Raw genomic sequence first — 21,409 nt, 5'->3', positions numbered from 1 at the left:
TCTGTTACCAAATATTGAATGGCTGTGTCCAAATTCAGGGACTGTATTTGGTAAAAGACTACGAAGGTGTACCCTTTGTAGGCTGCATTCTTTGAAGGTCGAACAGGGACAGTCTTGTTATGTGCAGGTGGAACGGAGGACACGGGAGCAAACATTGGCAAAAAAAGGGAGTATATTACAGAAACTGAACAGATAAACAAATGGGATCATGAGGAATCAAAAGGGGAGGCTAGGACACAAGTAACAGTGGCAACATGACTTCAATGACGAACCTGCAGATCACTAGACTGGGAAGCACTAAAAAACTGGAGTAACGAGAGAACAGACAAGAGGCAGCTGGGTGTGATCGTCAGAATGGCAGGAACGAGAGGGACAAACGAGGACCAGACGTGGCTTGTTAGAGGCAGGCCTGGGAGGAGACAGGAGAATCAGGCGGGGTAGGTCATGACAGGTCTGGCTTACAGATAAATTTCCTATTTGCATCACCAGCTGTTCCTGCCCTTAGCCTTGATTCACTTTACAGTACCTCTGTGCAATGAATCTTGGGATATGTTGGGCTGGGAAGAATTCATCGTGCAGATGTTTCACAGCTCACCTAAAAGAGGACGCATTTCTAGACCACATTTGAAGGAGCTGTCAAGATGTGATGCATTTGGTCTTTGAATGTAGGCCTTAGAAGGATGCAGCCCCTGAATTTGGATACAGTCAATGAGTGTTGCGCATTGCATGTTTAGATGAGAACACGAAAGGGAGAGAGGAAGAAATTCAAGGCACTACCTAATATTTGCTGTTGCTGGTTTATTGGTGTGTCGAAACAGATTTGGTTGACAAAACAACTTTAGATGCATGTATCCCTGCCTTCAAGTCATGTCGAAAGAATCGGAAATACAAGATGAGAACACACAAACGCCACTACGAAGTCGTATTTACCAGTGAGAAACTCAGGATTTTCTTTAAGCCCCGATTTCCCGAACTGGGGACGTGTCATTACAACAATCATGGCCGAAGTAATGGATAGCTCCACTGTGAAAGTCAAATTATTTTGAAAGTAGTAAATTTTATGTAGCATGTCATTGCAAATCTCTGAAATGTTTTGACTGTTGAGGAGATTGTTATTGCATGGTGTGATGTGAAAAAAGCATTGATAGATTTTTGTTCCAATATTTCATATGTAGCTGGTCAGCTACCTGAAGTTTGAGCAAAGGATTACAAAAAAGTAAGTTAACGCTACAAATGCGTTTTGGCGTGGCAGAATGAAAAATACAGTAAAACAATAAGTAGCTTTCTTATTGCCTCCATTTTGCTCCAACCACTTCAGGCAGATCATGTAGACATTTTAATCATTCACGATTTAATATCGTCAAATTGCACATCCCTACTTCATTGCTACATAGTTTCGTTTGACCTCATTAACCAGAGACAATACATGCAGAGTATTTCGACCAGGCGAGATATTGACTTACAGGGCGGATGACGATCTTTGCGTCCTGTGGGCAGTACAGTGCGATGTTAATTACAAGTGTTTATGACGTTATTGAAAACTTTCAGAATCAACGCGTCACAATCACTATGGTAATGGAGATGCATACAGTATGAATATCACAGGCTAGAAGACGATTCTCATGTTGTCTCAGATAAGAAGATGAGAACACCATATCAAATTTACACCTCATTGTGAGTCGTGAAGAAGTATTTTGCTTATTTTCACCAAAATATGTTTTTATGGCTTTATTATTGTATTTCTGACAGCCGTTATTTATTCAATCGCTGAGTATCCAAAGCATAGCAGTGTTTCTTGTTCTCTCTTTTCAGTGAACATGGCCACTTCATTACAGGAGGAAACTCTCATAGTGGCAAATGATTATATGGACCTTTGCATTGGAATGAAGGCACCTCCAAGCGAAGCAGCAAAAGCCATGCGATACCTGGGAAAGGATGTGGAGAAAATCTACGGGTTCAGACTGCGCCCTCTTGTACAGTTATTCTTGGACAGCAGTGGATGTAACACCAAACTCAGGAGTGTGATGCTGGAGGTGGTTGGAAGGGAAGGGATGAGCTGGGGCCAAATTGTTAGCCTCTTTTCCTTCACGGGAATACTGACCGTTCAGTTGTCTACTGGCGAAGATGATGTTGCCTGCAGTAGACGGCTGGCGGAACTTTTGACAGAAGTACTTCTGACGGAAAAAGAAGAATGGATGGTCCAAAATGGAGGCTGGGTAGGTGCATGTAATTTTGTAATCAAAAACTGCTTCTTTTATGTAGTTTCCTGTAAAGGAATTCAGGATTAATTTCTTACACCAAGACATCTTTTTCAAAATTTTGTTCCTGAAATGTCTGTCTTGATATTTCAACCTGCCAGCCCAAGGTATTTATCCTCTCTCTGTCTTTTGTATAGAGCGGGTTCATTGACTACGTGCACAAAATTAGACCAGAATATCCAGTCTCACCCATGAAGACAGCTTTGCTCGTAGCTGCAAATCTAGCAATCGCAGGGATTGCCGTTCTCCTTGTACGTTAGAGTATTTCCTTTCTATGTTATTCAGAGAAATGTTTTCCTGAAAGATTTTTCATCAAGTTCACAAGTTGTATATAAGTTTGACTGTTGCTTCCCCCATGACCCTCTTCTTAAAAGTTAGAAATTACCTATAGCCTATTTAGTATATTTGTTTCATTTTATGACATTGTTATCCGTACAGTTGTACAGTAAAAAACCTTAAAAAAAATGTTAATAGTTATAATCAAATTAATTGTGTTAGTAGAAGTGTATTTTAAGTTTTAAGTAAAAGTAACTTGCAATAACAGATTTAATGAGACTCGAATGAGAAATGTTCTACTAATTTAACGTCTGACGTTAAACAGGTGTGGAAATTTTGTTAATCAAGATGGCACTTTCTAATTAGCTACCTATTTAGATACCTAATTAGGTTTTTCTAATTGGGTATCTAAATAGGTACTGCATTACCTAAATTTTTAATTCAGGTCGTTATAAGTGAAATTTGGCATAACAGAATGTAGGTAGTGTAGATTGATTTCATGATTTGGTTTGGGATTTGCATGTCATATTATGAAGTTTGTGATTTGTGTGTATAGTTTACTAGCTAGTTGGCTAACACAGCAAACTCGAGCAGTGAGTAGCCAACTTCCAGTGGTTGAAGCGAAGGACAGAGATTTTTGACTTCATAACCGCCTCTTTATTGTTTGTAATAGGTCAGATATCTACTAAAAAAAAAAAACAAACCAGGCTTCTTCCAGTCTTCATTCATGATCTTCAAGAACCTGCCCGGAACATCAGTTTGCTAGATGGGACATATTATTTGAAACGTGCATTATCTGTCCTGGATTGTTACATTGAATAAAACTTGTATTATCCAAAAAAGTCTAAAACTGACTTGATGGTTCATTTCTGTGAATGTTTCTATAAAAGAATGTGCCATTCATTAGATTCTCAGATGGTTTTTCTTTATTAACACTTTTGAAAAATACGACTCCTGAGAAATGGACTTTTCCCAGCCAAATTGGGCTACATTGTTCATAGTTTTGTTATAATGAAAAATGTATTTAAAAGAAAAAGCATTACTAATAAATATAAATTATCATTCACATCACGCTTGCTGATGATCAATTAATCAAGTGCATTTGATTAGCAGTGCCTGGCAAAATAGCAGTTTTTCACACATGGCTTCTACAGTTTGGCTTAATTTTTGTTCAATAAATCATGACACGGTGTTATATGTTATGTGTTGTTGTTCATCTAAGGTTATATTTACCGAATTTTAAGACCACATGATTTCTTATTATGTTCTGATATGTGAAACCTAACAGTTGAAAGTGGGTGTACTTTCATTTTCATATAACTGAGCCTGGCAAATCCACCATTATAATAGCAATTGGCCAAGGTAAAAACACACCTGGCTCTTAAATGAAATGGGAGATCACACTTTGATTGGTTAATGGCATGTTACACCCCAAACACACCCATGACTAATTACAAGACTTAGTACAACCCTTTTGGACCATGCGCCTGGCATGTGCATCAGGCCATGTGCATCTGTTGTGACCATGTATCGGTAAAATAGGGTCCTCAGTATATTTTTAATGAGGGAAACCTTTATACAGTAGGTGTGTTTTGGGCTTCACCCTCCTGTTAGAACCTAGTTATGTCTGAACCACATCAGGCAGACTGAATGAACCTAAGAGACTTGATCGGAGAGAAGTGAAGTTTTATGTGCATATAAAATATAGATTGGCCTATCAGTTGGACACACAGCACCCCAACTTGAACATATCTTCATTATACACTTACTTTATCAAAAAACTGGGGATAGCCTTTAAAGGAGAAGGCAAAATAATCCTTTATGACACAGGCATACCCTTTGTTCTAAAAATGAAATATAAACGCAATGATCTGTGACATAAGAGTTGTGAGTTTAATTAACAGTTAAAACTATGGCAGTAGTGAAACCTCATTTATTTTGTTAATGTACCAAGTAGGGTCTGTCTTGTCCTGGGTCAGGCCAGCTGCAGTTTTCTTGTCCTTAGCTCTCTGAGTTATGATATAATGAAAAACGCTGATCATTTTCCACTAATGAACTGATTTATTTATAGTATATCAAATTAAGAAAAACAAACGAACTCCCATAGAGATCACATTATTCTCTCTCTCCCTTAAAACTCCCTTTCAAAATTCAGTGTAACAGCACAACAAAATTGTTAATTCAGCACCGCAAAAAACTGCTGCTTCTATAAAACTGTATATTAAATGTATTCGCGTATAGAGTCTGGCTGCCGATCGAGAGTGTCGGCGTTTCAGGCTTCACAGAGAACTCTAAATATCGGCAAATCTACAAAAACAAAAGGTGAAACCGTTGAAACTTTGGAAATGAAATGAAACAGTAAGTTTTTGTATGCCATTTTTGCTAATCGAGTGCGCTTAAAAGTCTGCCAAAATCATATGGCCTAGGTTGTTTGTGTCTATAGTATTTATATACGAGTAATGAACAAATTAACTGTGGGATTTTTAAAGTGCTTATGTAAGTGACGAGTAATAAGAATTATTTTTAATTTTTAGATTGTATTTTACGATGTTTTGCTTGCAATCCAATGCTGGCTTATTTAGACACATTGTCTCGTTCTAAAAACGTTGTATCTGCCGTCGACAGTCGGGAAAGAATTTCAAGAGAAACTCGTTCGTATTACACAAGTATAAAACAAACGTTACGAATATATACATATATATTCAAAAGAAACTGGTGGTACAGTACTTAAATTTAATATTGCTTAACGTAGCATTGTTTAGGCGGGAGCGAGAGAGGCTCGAAGCTACACCTTTTTCTCTCGTGAGGATCGATAACTCATCTGTATTCGGCAAGTGAGACTTTTATTTTTTTAAACCTAAAAAGTTCTATAATTAGACGGGACATTTGGTAAGACATTTCGCAAAGCAGTCATAATGTAGGTGACTCAAATTTTGTTTCATATTTGGATTTTAGAGATACAATTTTTCACCTTTAAAAACGATTTGACCACTGTTAGCGTTTGGACTCGTTAGCTGACTATGATAAGCTGCTAGGTTTGTGTTTTTAACAGACGTGAGAATCTAAGGTACAATGTTAAGAGACCGAGTATAATTCAATATATATATACTTCTGACGACTTATTCAGGATTGCAAACTCTCATGTATCCGATGACGCTTTCAGAATCAAGCTCACGCAAGAAATCATACAGATTCCAATACAAATTACAAATATTTATCGTTCCATTATAAACCTAAAATTAGCTACATCAAAACGTGGGGGTAGTTTGCAAACCTTACAAAAAATGTTACCTACGTGTAATGCGTGTGGAGACTTAACTGGAATTTAAATCTCACGCCAGCCAAGTGAGCAAATTAGGCTATTTTTTCGTTGACATATCGGAAAACAGGTGTTTCAGAGCAATTTTAGGCAAACAAGAATTGCCACTGAAGGAGTTGGTGAATGACTCACAACGAATCTTTTAGATGAAATGTCCTGAGCTATTCGCCCATCGCTAATACCCACGGTGTGTCCTGACCATGCGCGAAATGCACCAACATGTCAGATAACGATCTTTGCTTCCAGTGGGCGGGACGGTGTGACGTAAATTGCCTTTTTTGTTCACGTGGTTTTAGAACGCAGAATTTACGTCACAATCACCATGGTAACGGAGACGCTTATATATAGTGCGGGGCGGGAGCTCATGCTCATTTCGTCTTGAGTAAGAGCATGGGAGTCTTCAAGTTTGCGTGTGCAACTGGCGTGGTGGCTGCTGCCGCAGGGACAGCGTATCTCTACCGGCGGTTCAGGAGAACGCCAGAGCAGGGGGAAGGTACTTGAATTGTTATGGTCTCTATGTATATGTGATAGCATGGATGGTGTCATGGAGTCGGCATATTAATGTAATGTATATTGTTCTTATATATTTTTATACCTGTGTCCCTCTCAAAATTGCATCTCCTTGGCGTCATGAAGAAATTTAACGTGAAAGTTTGCTTACTTTCACCAAAAATATGGTTTTATTGTTGTATTCTGAGAGCCGTTAATTATCCAGTCGCTGAGTATCCAAAGCATAGCAGTGTTTCTTGTTCTCTCTTTTCAGTGAACATGGCCACTACCTTACAGGAGGAAACTCTGATGGTGGCAAATGATTATATGGATTTCTGCCTTGGAATCAAGAAGGCACCTCCCAGCGAAGCGGCGAAAGCCATGCGATACCTGGGGAAGGATGTTGAAAAAATTTATGGGTTCAGACTGCGCCCTCTTGTGCAGTTTTTCTTGGACAGCAGTGGCTTTAACACCTGGACCCAACTCAGGAGTGTGATGATGGAGGTGGTTGGAAGGGAAGCGATGAGCTGGGGCCAAATTGTCAGCCTCTTTACCTTCACGGGAATACTGGCCGTCAAGATGTCTACTGGCGAAGATGATGTTGCCTGCAGTAGACGGCTGGCGGAGATTTTGACAGAAGTCCTACTGACAGAAAAAGAAGAATGGATGGTTGAAAATGGAGGCTGGGTAGGTGCATGTAATTTTGTAATCAAAAACTGCTTATTTTATGTAGTTTCCTGTAAAGGAATTCAGGATTAATTTATTACACCGACATCTTTTTCAAAATCTTGTTCCTGAAATGTCTGTCTTAATATTTCAGCCTGCCAGCCCAAGGTATTTATCCTCTCTCTGTCTCTTGTGTAGAGGGGGTTCATCGAGTATGTGAAAAAAATCAGACCAGAATATCCAGTGTCTCCCATGAAGACAGCTTTCCTCATAGCTACGAATCTAGCAATTGCAGGGATTGCCTTTCTCCTTGTACGTTAGAGTATTTCCTTTCTATGTTATTCCGAGAAATGTTTTCCTGAAAGATTTTTGATCAAGTTCACAAGTTGTACATATGTTTGACTGTTGTTTCCCCCATGACCCTCTTCTTGTAAGTTAGAAATTACCTATAGTCTGTTTGGTATATTTGTTTCATTTTATGACATTGTTATCCATACAGTTGTACAGTATAAAACCTTCAAAAAATGTTAATAGTTATAATCAAATTAATTGTGTTAGTAGAAGTGTATTTTAAGTTTTAAGTAAAAGTAACTTGCAATAACAGATTTAATGAGACTCGAATGAGAGATGTTCTACTAATATAAGGTCTGACGTTATACAGGTGTGGAAATTCTAATTAGGTACCTATTTAGATACCTAATTAGGTTTTTCTAATTGGGTATCTAAATAGGTACTGCATTACCTAAATTTTTAATTCAGGTCGTTATAAGTGAAATTTGGCATAACAGAATGTAGGTAGTGTAGATTGATTTAATGAGTTGGTTTGGGATTTGCATGTCATATTATGAAGTTTGTGATTTGTGTGTATAGTTTACTAGCTAGTTGGCTAACACAGCAAACTCGAGCAGTGAGTAGCCGACTTCCAATGGTTAAAGCCAAGGACACAGAGATGTTTGACTTCATAACCGCCTCTTTATTGTTTTTAATAGGTCAGAAAGCTGCTAAAAAGAACCCTACCAGGCTTCTTCCAGTCTTCCTTTCTGATATTCAGGAAACTGCCAGGAATATCAGGGGCTTCATTAGGAGGGAGCTGAGTAGCGGCCCGGGGGACAAACTCTCATGTATCCGATGTCCAAGAAAAACTGCACAAGTGGGCGCAGTCTGAACCCAATTCACTGGACACATGCCAGGACCCGAGCTTCCGTACATGGGAGACTTCTGGGTCCAACCAGACACACCTGATCAGGGGTGCATCAAGTGTCCAGCAGGTTCCTCGGTTCACTGTACACGTCCCCATCTCCCAGGACAAAGGGAGACAGGAAATTGGGGTGGAGCCCATGTTCCAGGTGGATCCAGGGAAGATCCTAGAGGAGTCTTTTAAAGACGTTACTTAATAAAAATACATTCATGAAAAAATACAATATTAATTTTATACTAGCCTATATTTTTGTAACTTTAATCTTTTAGTCTTTTATATTTTAATGTATTTGAGCTAGTAGCATTCATTATTTATTTGAGCTGTATTTCTCTGATTTTGTTTTTGCTTGCATTTTATTTATAAAGATTATTGTTATTAATATAATAGATTTCTAAATAAACTCTAAGAACATATTACAGAGTGTTGTCTTTTAATTTTGCAAGATCTGAAAACTTCAGATTGAGCTGGATACACTACACGTATGTGCTGTCTGATGAAGGTCCCGTGACCCTAGAACCGTCACCGATTAACAATAAGATGCAATGAGTCCTGAGAAAGACAGGTGTGTCTAACCCACATGTGAATGTGTGTGAGAGAGGAAGGGCCCAGTGAGGGACTGTCAACATGTACTTAAACATAAACTCCTGTAGGATCATACACACAGATACGACAGAGCTGAGATTCCAGGTTGCCTGAGACAAGGCCTAGCCTGGTATGAAAGGTACTCGTTGGCCTGGGCACAAAAGGGGGGTCAGTGACCCCACACATGCACCCACACACAGATAGACACAGATTACAAGGGAGGCCAGCATTCCAACTTTTATGGCCCAAAGATATAGGGACCTATGGACAGCAGAGTGGACCTCAAGGATAGGAGTCCTTCGAATTGGCACACAACCCCCTCCCCATATATCCTGCCTTACATACCACGGACTCACCCAACGTCCCAAAGAAAGTTTCTTTTAAGTTCAGCTTTTGTATACCCTGTATGTTTGTTTATTCATCATTGCTAGTCTCAATATCCAGATAGGTTATGTTTGTGTGTGTCCTTAAACAATCTTAGTGTTGTGTGCGACCCTTATAACCATGTTCACGGAGTATCACCTATTTTCCCCCTCACACTTGAACACTTATATAAGTTTGGATAAATAAATATGTATAGCTACCCCTGCATATATGTTCTCATGGTTATACCAGAAGAATCTTGAAAATTAAATAGTGTAACCAGGTATCTTAGTGTGTCCTAACTTTCAGAGGTTCTTTCTTTCTTTGTTTAACACATTCCTCTGTGGCCCTTATCCGATCTTTCTGGTCTGTTAGCAAGCTCTTTGTGCTCTGCCATTTTACATTATAAGACTGAATTAATGTGTACATTATCAATTCGGGTGAGCAGATCAATTGGGATAAGCCACGCCAACCAAAATGTGTCGCACCCAGGTGTTCAATTTTAATTGGCATTGCGGCAAACTAATGGCCACGCTTATCTAAGGATAAGATGTGCTGTTTTATTGTGAATATGTAATGTAATGTCTGTACATCTTACCCAAAGTGTAACATCTGTTGAGGTACAACCCTAAACACCTATACCGTATAGTGATGTGAGTCAGTAACATACACAATGTAAGAAATTGTTAATTAATTAATACAAATGGTATGAGTTGTGGGGCGGCATGGTGGTGCAGTGGTTAGCACTGTTGCCTCACACCTCTGGGACGTAGGTTCGAGTCTCCGCCTGGGTCACATCTGTGTGGAGTTTGCATGTTCTTCCCATGTCATACTCCGGTTTCCCCCCACAGTCCAAAAACATGCTGAAGCTAATTGGAGTTACTAAATTGCCCATAGGAGTTCATGTGTGAGTGAATGGTGTGTGAGTGTGCCCTGTGATGGGCTGGCCCCCCATCCTGGGTTGTTCCCTGCCTCGTGCCCATTGCTTCCGGGATAGGCTCCGGACCCCCCGTGACCTAGGTGGATAAGCAGTTTGGAAAATGTGCTAGTAATGCAACAATTTTTCATAGACTCCTATTACATCTTATTTGTGGCTCATTAAATCGGTCATATACAGCTGATATTTATATCAATAAAATCCATTTACAAATATTTTTCAAGTGTGTTTGCATTGTATGCATTTAGCTCTAACTGGCATCTTATTAAATTATTAATTACCTGCAATCTTATCAATATCAAGCTAAAATGACATTAACACGTGTAGTTTTTCCTGTGCTTGCGGACGTCCTTCTTCAGCATGTAGGGAATGGCCAGAACACCTGCAGACTTATATGCTGTACCGTCGCATTTTCAGAGTTTTGGTATGAAAAGATATTGTAAGCATCAGTTCTGGTGCCATCCCTAGGCTACAGGGACACTGATTTAATAGGTTTATTCATGTGTGCTTAGGTCTAATTAAAAATGTAATCTTTAAAACTAGTAATCCTGAAAAAGTAAATGTAATATAATTACAAGTATAGTTCATTTTTGTAATCAGGTTACATAATTAAGATTACATGTAATCCTTTACTACACAGCGCTTCGTTAACAACTTATAAGGAGGCCCAACTACAGGCTTTGTTTTTCTTGGGTGTTTCCCAAAGCCTTCTTAACGTTACGTCGCTCATAAGTTTTATCTTTTAACATAGAGCTTACGAACGATGCAGCATTAAGAAGGCCTCAGGAAACCCACCCATAACCGCCTCTTTATTGTTTTTAATAGATCAGATATCTGCTAAAAAGAACCCTCCCTGGCTTCTTCCAGTCTTCATTCTTGATCTTCAAGAAACTACCAGGAACATCAGTTTGCCAGACGGGACATACTACTTGAAATGTACATGTCATGGATCATGTCAGGACTATGAAAAGACACAGTGCATATGATGCAACTGACAGTTTTGTCATCCTTTGTTAATAGTATTCTTTCTAGTTTAACCAAGTTTTCAACTCAGGAATTGATGGCAAGGCTATGATGATTTAAAATGGATGTATTTAGCTTCTTTTCCCACAAAGATAAGTTCTTCATTATAATCTTTGTCATTGACCTATGCAAATTCTACACTTGCTGTATTCCCAGCGAAGCTACCAGTTGAAAGTTAACTCTGACTTTCAGTTTTGTCGCGTACCAGTTGTTGCATATATTAGTGTTATAGGCCTCATTTACATTTACAGTATTTGGCAGACGCCCTTAGCCCGAGCAACTTACATAAGTGCTTCAAGACGCTGCGATGAATTTTTCCGATACTAGCTCAATAAGGACCCAAGCTATACTATCTATCCGAACACTGTTGAGAAAGTGCAACAATTCATACACTTCATACACTTGATACAGGCAATAAATTGGCTTTATGTAGTTTTGTTTAATACAAACATTGCACATAAATTTATTTGATACATGCAATGGCATAAAATGTAATATGCAAGTAACTTTTACTGAAATTAGGTCACTATGGTAGCCTATTTCATGGCGTGATCAACAGCTCTATACTGAACATTATGGAATTGCTCAGTATATGCCAGTGTTTGGACAGTTTTCCACAATCCAAGTGACATTTATTTCTTTAAAAGAGTTTTGCAGTTTAAAACAGTGTGCAACAAAAAGAGGTGAAACATCTCCATTATACGTCAATGCATTAATTGGTGTTGCCTTTATGTAATTTAGCATATCGGTGACACTAAGTCCCTGCATAATCAAAGAGAAATGAAAATGGCATTAAGCCAGTGACTAAAGTGCATGACTGTATGACCAGATCCTGTCATGAATTTCCAGAAAAAGCTCCTGGAAATGTCCTGGAAAATGATTCCTTAAAAAGAGTGGAAACCCTGGTCTGCGCTCACGGTGATCGGAGATTCACTGGAGTCTTTTAATGTCGGCCTGACATACTAGTAGGGCTGCAGCTATCGATTATTTTGGTTAATCGAGTATTCTATCGATTATTCCATCAATTAATCGAATAATCAGATAAGAAATACTTTTGTCTTATTAAAGAGCAATCGTAACTATTCTTAAAATGAATAATTCATGGGTTTCCATCTTAGCCCTCTATGGCATGAATTTTTATTTTAGGAGGAAAAAAATATTTTACTCTAGTTTTAGGGAGCTTGGGGGTCCTTGATAAAATATTAATCATAAAATGTGTCCCCCCCAGCCCCCCCCCACCAGATTTTGGTCTGTTGTCTCAGGGCAACAAGATGCTTCAAGGGTACTAAAACGCCAAGGTTTTGTATATTATATAATAAGTTGAATGAGAAGCAAACAAGCAATAAATTAATTTAAAAAGTTTTATTTCAACGACAACAACAATTTCAACAAGTTTTATTTCAACAATCATCAGTGGATGGTTTATCAATCTGTGTGTTGGAGATTAGCTACAGTGTATGTTTGTGTTTCTGAATGTATGTTCCTGTGGGGTAAAGACTGAATCAGTGTTTCTCCAACCCTACAAAGCACAGTCTATATTATTCTGTATGGAACCTCAGGAAGCAGTTGCTGGTGGATGTGAAACACAGATGCACGCCACATTTTTGGCACTTGGCTTTAGGTCTACCTTTGCATCCGGGTACCTTGCATCTCCCTTTCTTTTCATCCATGACCATCCAGTGGGCTGTGGCATCCAGACTCACATCAGGGACTGGAATAGGTGTAGCGGGTCCTCTTCTCCTCTTTTCTTCATACTCCCCAGCAATTGTGGAACTGGGACGACCTCTCTTACGTTCCAGATTCTTGCCACTTTTGCACAAGCTTTCTGCAATATATGACTTAAACGTGTAAAGCTTCATCTGTTCGTCTTTTCTCATCCCAGCACTGCTGCAGTCTCTCTTGTAGAGCAGCCAGGCAGTCACGATGGTCATGTCGATAAGGTGGAACATCAGCCGGTGGTACCACTTCTTCGATCTGATTTTGTTGCGGTACAGTGCAATGAGAGAGTCCAGCAGATCCACCCCACCCATATTCTTATTGTACTCTCTCACCACAGCAGGACAGGGGACTTGAATGATTTTTTTTTGCTTGCCATCCCACCTATCAACCTTGGTGACTGGGTGTGCTCCAATGTAATTACTGAGAAGACTGACTGAACGGTTATCATACCACTTCACAACATGCAAGGTGGTTTCTCCAACCTTAGCCGTCTTCTGTTCAAAAGATCCACGTCCTACATCCCACTCACGTACTACTTGCTCCTACATCTGGCAGCTCAGGGGGTTGCACAGCTCTCCCTGTATAAATCTCAAAATTGTGTGGGACACCATCAGAGCCAGCTAAGATGAGTATCTTGTAGCCCCATTTCTTTGGTTTTGATGGCAGGTATTGCTTGAGTCTATTTCTTCCCTTGAAGGGGACCATCTGCTCATCTACAGCCAGCTTCTCAGACATTGGGATTCGATCATGTTCCTTACACCCATAAAATGTCCTTGCATCCATTTCCTGTGAATAATAGTAGATAGTACATCAAAAAAATTGATTATGGTGATAACTATGCATCCCTACACATCTCCATCCATGAGCATGTTATTGTTAAAACGAAAGTGGTCTAACTGCGCAATGTTGCCCTGTGGCAACAAATGAAAGACTACCGTTTTAGTATATAAATAAAGACAAAAAGTGCCTTTAATCAATTAAATAGGCTTCTTCACATATTCATGCACATCACAGATATTATTTATACAAAATTATTTACATTTTAACATGTTAAAAAGTGAAATGTATCTTACCTTTTGCTAGCAGTGTGTCCAAGCCGGCTATGGTTGCAAAAAGGACTGTTCCACCCCCAGACGATAGGTCAAACCCACGCCCACCTCAAATTTTAGTGGTTACAGACTTGTCATCAGACTTTTACTGTGATGTTTTTTTGGAAAAAATTTAAAGGGGCAGTGTGTGGGCCAAAAAAGTGGTTTGTTGCCTGAGGGTTACACCATGCCATAGAGGGTTAGGAACATTTTTAATGATTGAACTCCATACAACTGATAAAAGAACTAAACCCTTTTAGTGCATTTATACATATTTGTTTTGCTTTTTAAATGAAAACACTTTCTTAAATGCAAAAATAAATAAAATGATGTTAAATTAAATTACTGAAAAAAGGTATACATATATCTTAAACTAAGGCATATTAAAATGGCCTTTACTCTCTGTGTTCATTTATAGGAGGCATAGAAAAAAGACATGATCTGACATGATTGTATCTCCTGGATGAGGTAGGAATGCTGTGTGCATGTTCATTTGTGTGTAAGTGAAGGTGAGTGAGAGTGTGTGTGTAAGCCTTTAAAGGAGCATACAGTATGTGGCGGTTGGATAATTCAGTGTCTCAGAGTTTCACTGGTCAAAGGCTGTTGGGGGGGTATTTTTTGTGTTATATTTATAATATTGTATTTATATTATAATTATGTAATATTATTCATAATAATCTAAATCTGCAGAATAATATCACTAAAGCCTTGAAATAGATCTAGTACACCCCATGCTCCCATTTAGACTCAACCCTGCATGCTGCAGGTATCATTGCGACAAAGTGTGACTGCAGCTGTAAGCCTGCTGCAAGTTGCCAAATTTAAATATTGTGTCAAACTAAGCTTATCTGCATTCAAATAGCCTCTATTTTAACTTGTACAGCTTTACTGTAGCTTTGCTGCTGTGGGAGACAAACGGCGTTGGATGGGAGCAGCTAAAAACATCGCTTTTCTTCACCCTTCAGCTTGTTGAACTGAGCTGGTTTGGTTAAGGACTCTCGCCAGCTCTTTACCAGTAAAGGTTTAGTAGCGATTACAAACACTGCTGTTGTTTTCCTTCACTCCACCTGAGTGTTCCATTACAGAGATGTTGAAGTCTCTTTGCTGTTAGTTTATAGACAGGCTTCAGCTCCGTGTTAACTACGACAGCGTCATTTTCACTGCTGTTGTGTTATTAGTGTTTTTATTGAGGAAAAATAGGGGCTGCTTGGGCTGAATCTCGTTATACTTTTTTTATTCACACATATGCCCATAAATACGTTTCTATCGCAGATGTGAGTGAAGTGCTCGCGTTTACCATGTACTGGTTCCGCTTTGTCGACTGGATGCTTTCCGTTGAGATGTTGAATCATTAACGTTGTGCTATTGTGGTAAGCTGATTTGGATTTACAATGGACACACCGTACAGCATTTTCGCTTTTCTTTTATTTGAAATGGTCCCAAACTTTAGACATTTTACGTCTTTTTCGCTGATTTCCCTCGCTATTTCCCCTGTCTTCCTCCATTGCGCTATCAAATCAAACCTGTTACACGTAATGCAGCGTAAGCACACTGTGCGACAGCAATAATCCTCCGAGTGAAACACAGTGATCACTAAGTAGGATTACGCAAAGCATCGAGGATTTTTTTGTAATCGAGTTATTCTTGTTACTCGATAAATCGTTGTAGCCCTACATACTAGTGACTAAGGTACTGCATGTCCTTTTGATTCGTCCTTCCACTGTCACCCCGATCAGTGAACCCCGCCTGACCCCACCTCCACAGTATACTGGCGACCCAGGAACCGGTCGCTCCTTTTAGTCTCAGTGTTCCCTGGTTTTCGGGTTACAACCTTCTGCATTTCCCTCAGATCGCGCCCGGGTCGCTTACATAATTTCCCTGTTGACCAGACCCGCTCGCGAGTGACTGACTGCCGCGTGGGAAGCCGGGGCGCCTTTTTGAACTACCTTTCCAGGGTTCACTGCAGTGTGTATCACATAAGTATCACATGATTTTGGATTTCACTTTCTCTTATTTCTGTATTGATACTTATGAGTTCAATGTCCAATAACTTGGGTGAACTGTGCTACAAAGGACCATATTTAGTTGATGGCAAGCCATAAGGAGCTATTTACTGTCACACCAATAAAAGGAAATGATAAATTAAAACTTAAAACCATGCCTCCAGTATTTCAGCTACTGTTGTATGAGTGTCATATTTACAAATAACAAGTATAATATGGCAAACAAAGGAGAGACTGTGTTCCAGGTGGTCATGCATATTAGGTTTATTTTTGGACTTTATTTCTCCATTTTACTTTGCACAATAGTCTTATTACGGGCTTATCTTCAGGGGTGAGGTTGCTTGTTTGTTTAATGAGACTTGACAACACTGGTGAAAACTGATGATGTTACAGAAGCCAGATTTACATATTCTTTTTTTCTGTTTTTGACCATTTTAGCTTTTCTTTAGACTACAGGCCTATGACGAATATCTGTTTTTGGACCCTTTCAGGGATACGAATGCTGCAATCAGCATATGATGAGTGTCATGTTATTCATATAAACAAACAGGAAGTGCACCATTGCCCTAGAGATCATATTTAAATGCTAAGAAATGTTATTAATATTTTTATTTAAGCGACTTTGTCTGGATAATGTTTTTTAGTGGTTGGAAACTTGTGTATTAATATAATTATGTTGTTTTTGGCTATAATTTTTTTTTTGCTAGGATGTTTCTTATTGAAATTTTTGAAATTTGGAAACTAGCAGCAGTACTGCAGATGGGTCAATTAGGGACGGGGCAGGGTAAGAGGTCTTAATCTTGGAAATTCTGAGCTAATTTCTCAGAATATTACTGCCCTCCCCTCAGGGTGTCCATGGGGTCTTCAAAGTATTTAAAGGATTTAAAGAGCACTGAATTTAATATTCTTGAATTAAGGCCTTAAAACGATTGAATATCATTTACAAAGTACTGAATTTCATTTGCAAAGGTCTTATTTTTTTCTTATACCTTTTTATAGCACTAAATAAATGCCATAACTTTATAAATATATAGTTGTGAAATGCACAGCATAGTGCTTTACATGGCAACATCCGGCGGTCAACTACCCGATCCATACCACCTGGCCGATTTGTACTTGGCACGTTCACACATGCGATTAAACTTTACTGCATATTTTACAACCATGCTCAATTTGTACCACTTCATTTCACAACCGAACAAGATGGAAGTTACCACTGTAATTACTTTGATAGTCTAACTGTGGTTTTGAGTAATACTTGCATCACAATTGCATGGTTCCAACTATGTTAGATGCTAATGGAGTTAGCAAGCTTTTGGGAAATGTACTCCTGCATGTTTATGGGTCTCATTAGGTCATGAGAAACTTGCATAAGTTGGCGGTCATCTCTGCCCTCAGAAAGACACTTCTGCCCTTTACCTGGCTGGTTTCTGGTCATTCCCGGTGTCTTCTGTTTCACATTTTTCTTATGTACTACTGTCTTAGTAAACCTGGAACCTGGAAAAAAACTGCCCTGTAGCCTTCTACCAGCAGATCCGGGATTAAACCATGATTTTAAAGCACAGATTTTTTTAAATAGACGGTGGTCTCTTAATTTTTCCACCGTTGTATTTAATTTATTTTGGAGTGAGATCTGGAGGGAAGTTTTCAAATGGAGACTAGACTGCAAGTACATTTACATGTATGTAAGTGCAGCTAATTTTCAACTTCCTGAGTGAGTGTTAGTTTGAAAGAGTGAGTGTCACGTCAGATGTGTGAGAGTTGGCAACCCTGCACACTGACCCAATACCCGTGTAGGAACAAACCGTCCTAAAGAAATTTTAAGTGGCACACTGCCAATAAAAGGTTGTATATGTAACCATTTGGGTTGCAGTCTGGAGCCCTCAATTCAACTGTGACTAGTATGAATCATTATTTTGCCTAGTAAGAACTGAATTGTTACTCGTAAAAATTCATATTATGGATATCTACTGTCATGTGAAAAAATTAGGACACCCCATTATTTACTTCTGTATTAAGACATACCAACAAATCAGTATTAAATCTTCTTTCAAATTAAATCTGTAGATAAAGGTGATGTAATTGCATCATCTATGCATATTACCAATGTCAAATTCTTTTTAGTGACCAACTCCTCAACGACATCCATGCTGCTCTGTTACCAAATATTGAATGGCTGTGTCCAAATTCAGGGACTGTATTTGGTAAAGGACTACGAAGGTGTAGCCTTTGTAGGCTGCATTCTTTGAAGGTCGAACAGAAAGCATTTTCAAATGGGACAGTCTTGTTATGTGCAGGTGGAACGGAGGACACGGGAGCAGACATTGGCAAAAAAAAGGGAGTCTATTACAGAAACTGAATAGATAAACAAATGGGATCATGATGAATCAAAAGGGGAGGGAGGCTAGGACACAAGTAACAGTGGCAACATGACTTCAATGACGAAACTGCAGATCACTAGACTGGGAAGTACTAAAAAACTGGAGTAACGAGAGAACAGACAAGAGGCAGCTGGGTGTGATCGTCAGAATGGCAGGAACGAGAGGGACAAACGAGGACCAGACGTGGCTTGTTAGAGGCAGGCCTGGGAGGAGACAGGAGAATCAGGCGGGGTAGGTCATGACAGGTCTGGCTTACAGATACATTTCCTATTTGCATCACCAGCTGTTCCTGCCCTTAACCTTGATTCACTTTACAGTACCTCTGTGCAATGAATCTTGGGATATGTTTGGCTGGGAAGAATTCATCGGGCAGATGTTTTACAGCTCACCCAAAATAGGACGCATTTCTAGACCACATTTGAAGGAGCTGTCAAGATGTGATGCATTTGGTCTTTGAATGTAGGCCTTAGAAGGATGCAGCCCCTGAATTTGGATACAGTCAATGAGTGTTGCGCATTGCATGTTTAGATGAGAACACGAAAGGGAGAGAGGAAGAAATTCAAGGCACTACCTAATGTTTGCTGTTTTATTGGTGTGTCGAAACAGGTTTGGTTGACAAAACAACTTTAGATGCATGTATCCCTGCCTTCAAGTCATGTCGAAAAAATCGGAAATACAACATGAGAACACACAAACGCCACTACGAAGTCGTATTTACCAGTGAGAAACTCAGGATTTTCTTTAAGCCCCGAGTTCCCAAACTGGGGACGTGTCATTACAACAATCATGGCCAAAGTAATGGATAGCTCCACTGTGAAAGTCAAATTATTTTGAAAGTAGTAAATTTTATGTAGCATGTCATTGCAAATCTCTGAAATGTTTTGAATGTTGAGGAGATTGTTATTAAATGGTGTGACGTGAAAAAAGCATTGATAGGTTTTTGTTCCAATATTTCATATGCAGCTGGTCAGCTACCTGAAGTTTGAGCAAAGGATTACAAAAAAGTAAGTTAATGCTACAAATGCGTTTTGGCATTGGCGGAATGAAAAATACAGTAAAACAATAAGTAGCTTTCTTATCGCCTCCATTTTGCTCCAACTACTTCAACACGTCATCATGTCGTAATTACAATTTCCCATCTCCCTAGTCGGATCTTTTCAGCAGGACTTGAAGGCAGTATGAGAGCCATAGAACTGCAACTGATAGAATGTGCACTGTAGAATGATACTAGCAATATCTCTGTAAAGGCAGATCATGTGGACATTTTAATCATTCACGATTTAATATCGTCAAATCGCACATCCCTACTTCATTGCTACATAGTTTCGTTTGACCTCATTAACCAGAGACAATACATGCAGAGTATTTCGACCAGGTGAGATATTCACATACAGGGCGGATGACGATCTTTACTTCCTGTGGGCAGTACAGTGTGATGTAAACGTCAGTGTTTATGACGTTATTGAGAACTTTCAGAATCAACGCGTCACAATCACTATGGTAATGGAGATGCATACAGTATGAATATCACAGGCTAGAAGACGATTCTCATGTTGTCTCGGATAAGAAGATGGGAACACCCCATCTTTATCGTTCCATTATAAACCTAAAATTAGCTACATCAAAACGTGGGGGTAGTTTGCAAACCTTACAAAAAAATGTTACCTACGTGTAATGCGTGTGGAGACTTAACTGGAATTTAAAATCTCACGCCAGCCAAGTGAGCAAATTAGGCAATTTTTTCGTTGACATCGGAAAACAGGTGTTTCAGAGCAATTTTAGGCAAACAAGAATTGCAACTGAAGGAGTTGGTGAATGACTCACAATGAATCTTTTAGATGAAATGTCCTGAACTATTCGCCCATCTCTAATACCCACGGTGTGTCCTGACCATGCGCGAAATGCACCAACATGTCAGATAACGATCTTTGCTTCCAGTGGGCGGGACGGTGCGACGTAAATTGCCTTTTTTGTTCACGTGGTTTGAGAACGCAGAATTTACGTCACAATCACCATGGTAACGGAGACGCTTATATATAGTGCGGGGCGGGAGCTCATGCTCATTTCGTCTTGAGTAAGAGCATGGGAGTCTTCAAGTTTGCGTGTGCAACTGGCGTGGTGGCTGCTGCCGCAGGGACAGCGTATCTCTACCGGCGGTTCAGGAGAACGCCAGAGCAGGGGGAAGGTACTTGAATTGTTATGGTCTCTATGTATATGTAATAGCATGGATGGCGCTATGATGGAGTCGGCATATTAATGTAATGTATATTGTTGTTATATATTTTTATATCTGTGTCCCTCTCAAAATTGAATCTCCTTGGCGTCATGAAGAAATTTAACGTGAAAGTTTGCTTACTTTCACCAAAAATATGGTTTTATTGTTGTATTCTGACAGCCGTTAATTATCCAGTCGCTGAGTATTCAAAGCATAGCAGTGTTTCTTGTTCTCTCTTTTCAGTGAACATGGCCACTTCATTGCAAGAAGAAACTCTCATAGTGGCAAATGACTATATGGATTTCTGCATTGGAATCAAGAAGGCACCTCCCAGCGAAGCCGCCAAAGCCATGAGATACCTGGGAAAGGATGTGGAGAGAATCTATGGGTTCAGACTGCGCCCACTTGTGCAGTTTTTCTTGGACAGCAGTGGCTTTAACATCTGGACCCAACTCTGGGTGATGCTGGAGGTGATTGGAAGGGAAGCGATGAGCTGGGGCCAAATAGTCAGCCTCTTTTCCTTCACGGGAATACTGGCCGTCCAGTTGTCTACTGGCGAAGATGATGTTGCCTGCAGTAGACGGCTGGCGGAACTTTTGACGGAAGTACTACTGACGGAAAAAGAAGAATGGATGGTCCAAAATGGAGGCTGGGTAGGTGCATGTAATTTTGTAATCAAAAACTGCTTCTTTTATGTAGTTTCCTGTAAAGGAATTCAGGATTAATTTATTACACCGACATCTTTTTCAAAATCTTGTTCCTGAAATGTCTGTCTTAATATTTCAACCTGCCAGCCCAAGGTATTTATCCTCTCTCTGTCTTTTGTATAGAGCGGGTTCATTGACTACGTGCACAAAATTAGACCTGAATATCCAGTCTCACCCATGAAGAC

General features: G+C 39.5%; 2 protein-coding genes and 1 long non-coding RNA gene across 3 annotated transcripts in view; 2 read left to right on the top strand and 1 right to left on the bottom strand.

Annotated features, from left to right (window-relative positions):
• LOC125711552 (anti-apoptotic protein NR13-like) overlaps positions 1-4,125 on the top strand; it is a 65,990-nt gene extending 61,865 nt beyond the window's left edge. Inside the window, exon 5 of the mRNA XM_048980550.1 lies at positions 3,757-4,125. The gene's annotated coding sequence lies outside the window, so the exon portion shown is untranslated. The remainder of the gene's footprint in view (positions 1-3,756) is intronic.
• The window catches only part of LOC125711553 (anti-apoptotic protein NR13-like), a 43,540-nt gene that overhangs the window by 11,694 nt on the left and 10,437 nt on the right, over positions 1-21,409 (top strand). The gene's annotated exons all lie outside the window — the stretch shown is intronic.
• LOC125711556 (uncharacterized) lies at positions 12,459-14,016 on the bottom strand. The gene is made up of 2 exons (XR_007383041.1): positions 13,904-14,016; positions 12,459-13,616 (listed from the first exon to the last, which is right to left on the bottom strand). It is a non-coding gene; the product is annotated as an uncharacterized LOC125711556 (long non-coding RNA).

This window comes from Brienomyrus brachyistius, chromosome 17 (assembly GCF_023856365.1).
Source record: "Brienomyrus brachyistius isolate T26 chromosome 17, BBRACH_0.4, whole genome shotgun sequence".
Lineage (NCBI taxonomy): Eukaryota > Metazoa > Chordata > Actinopteri > Osteoglossiformes > Mormyridae > Brienomyrus > Brienomyrus brachyistius.
This window is presented reverse-complemented; position numbering and strand designations above follow the sequence as displayed.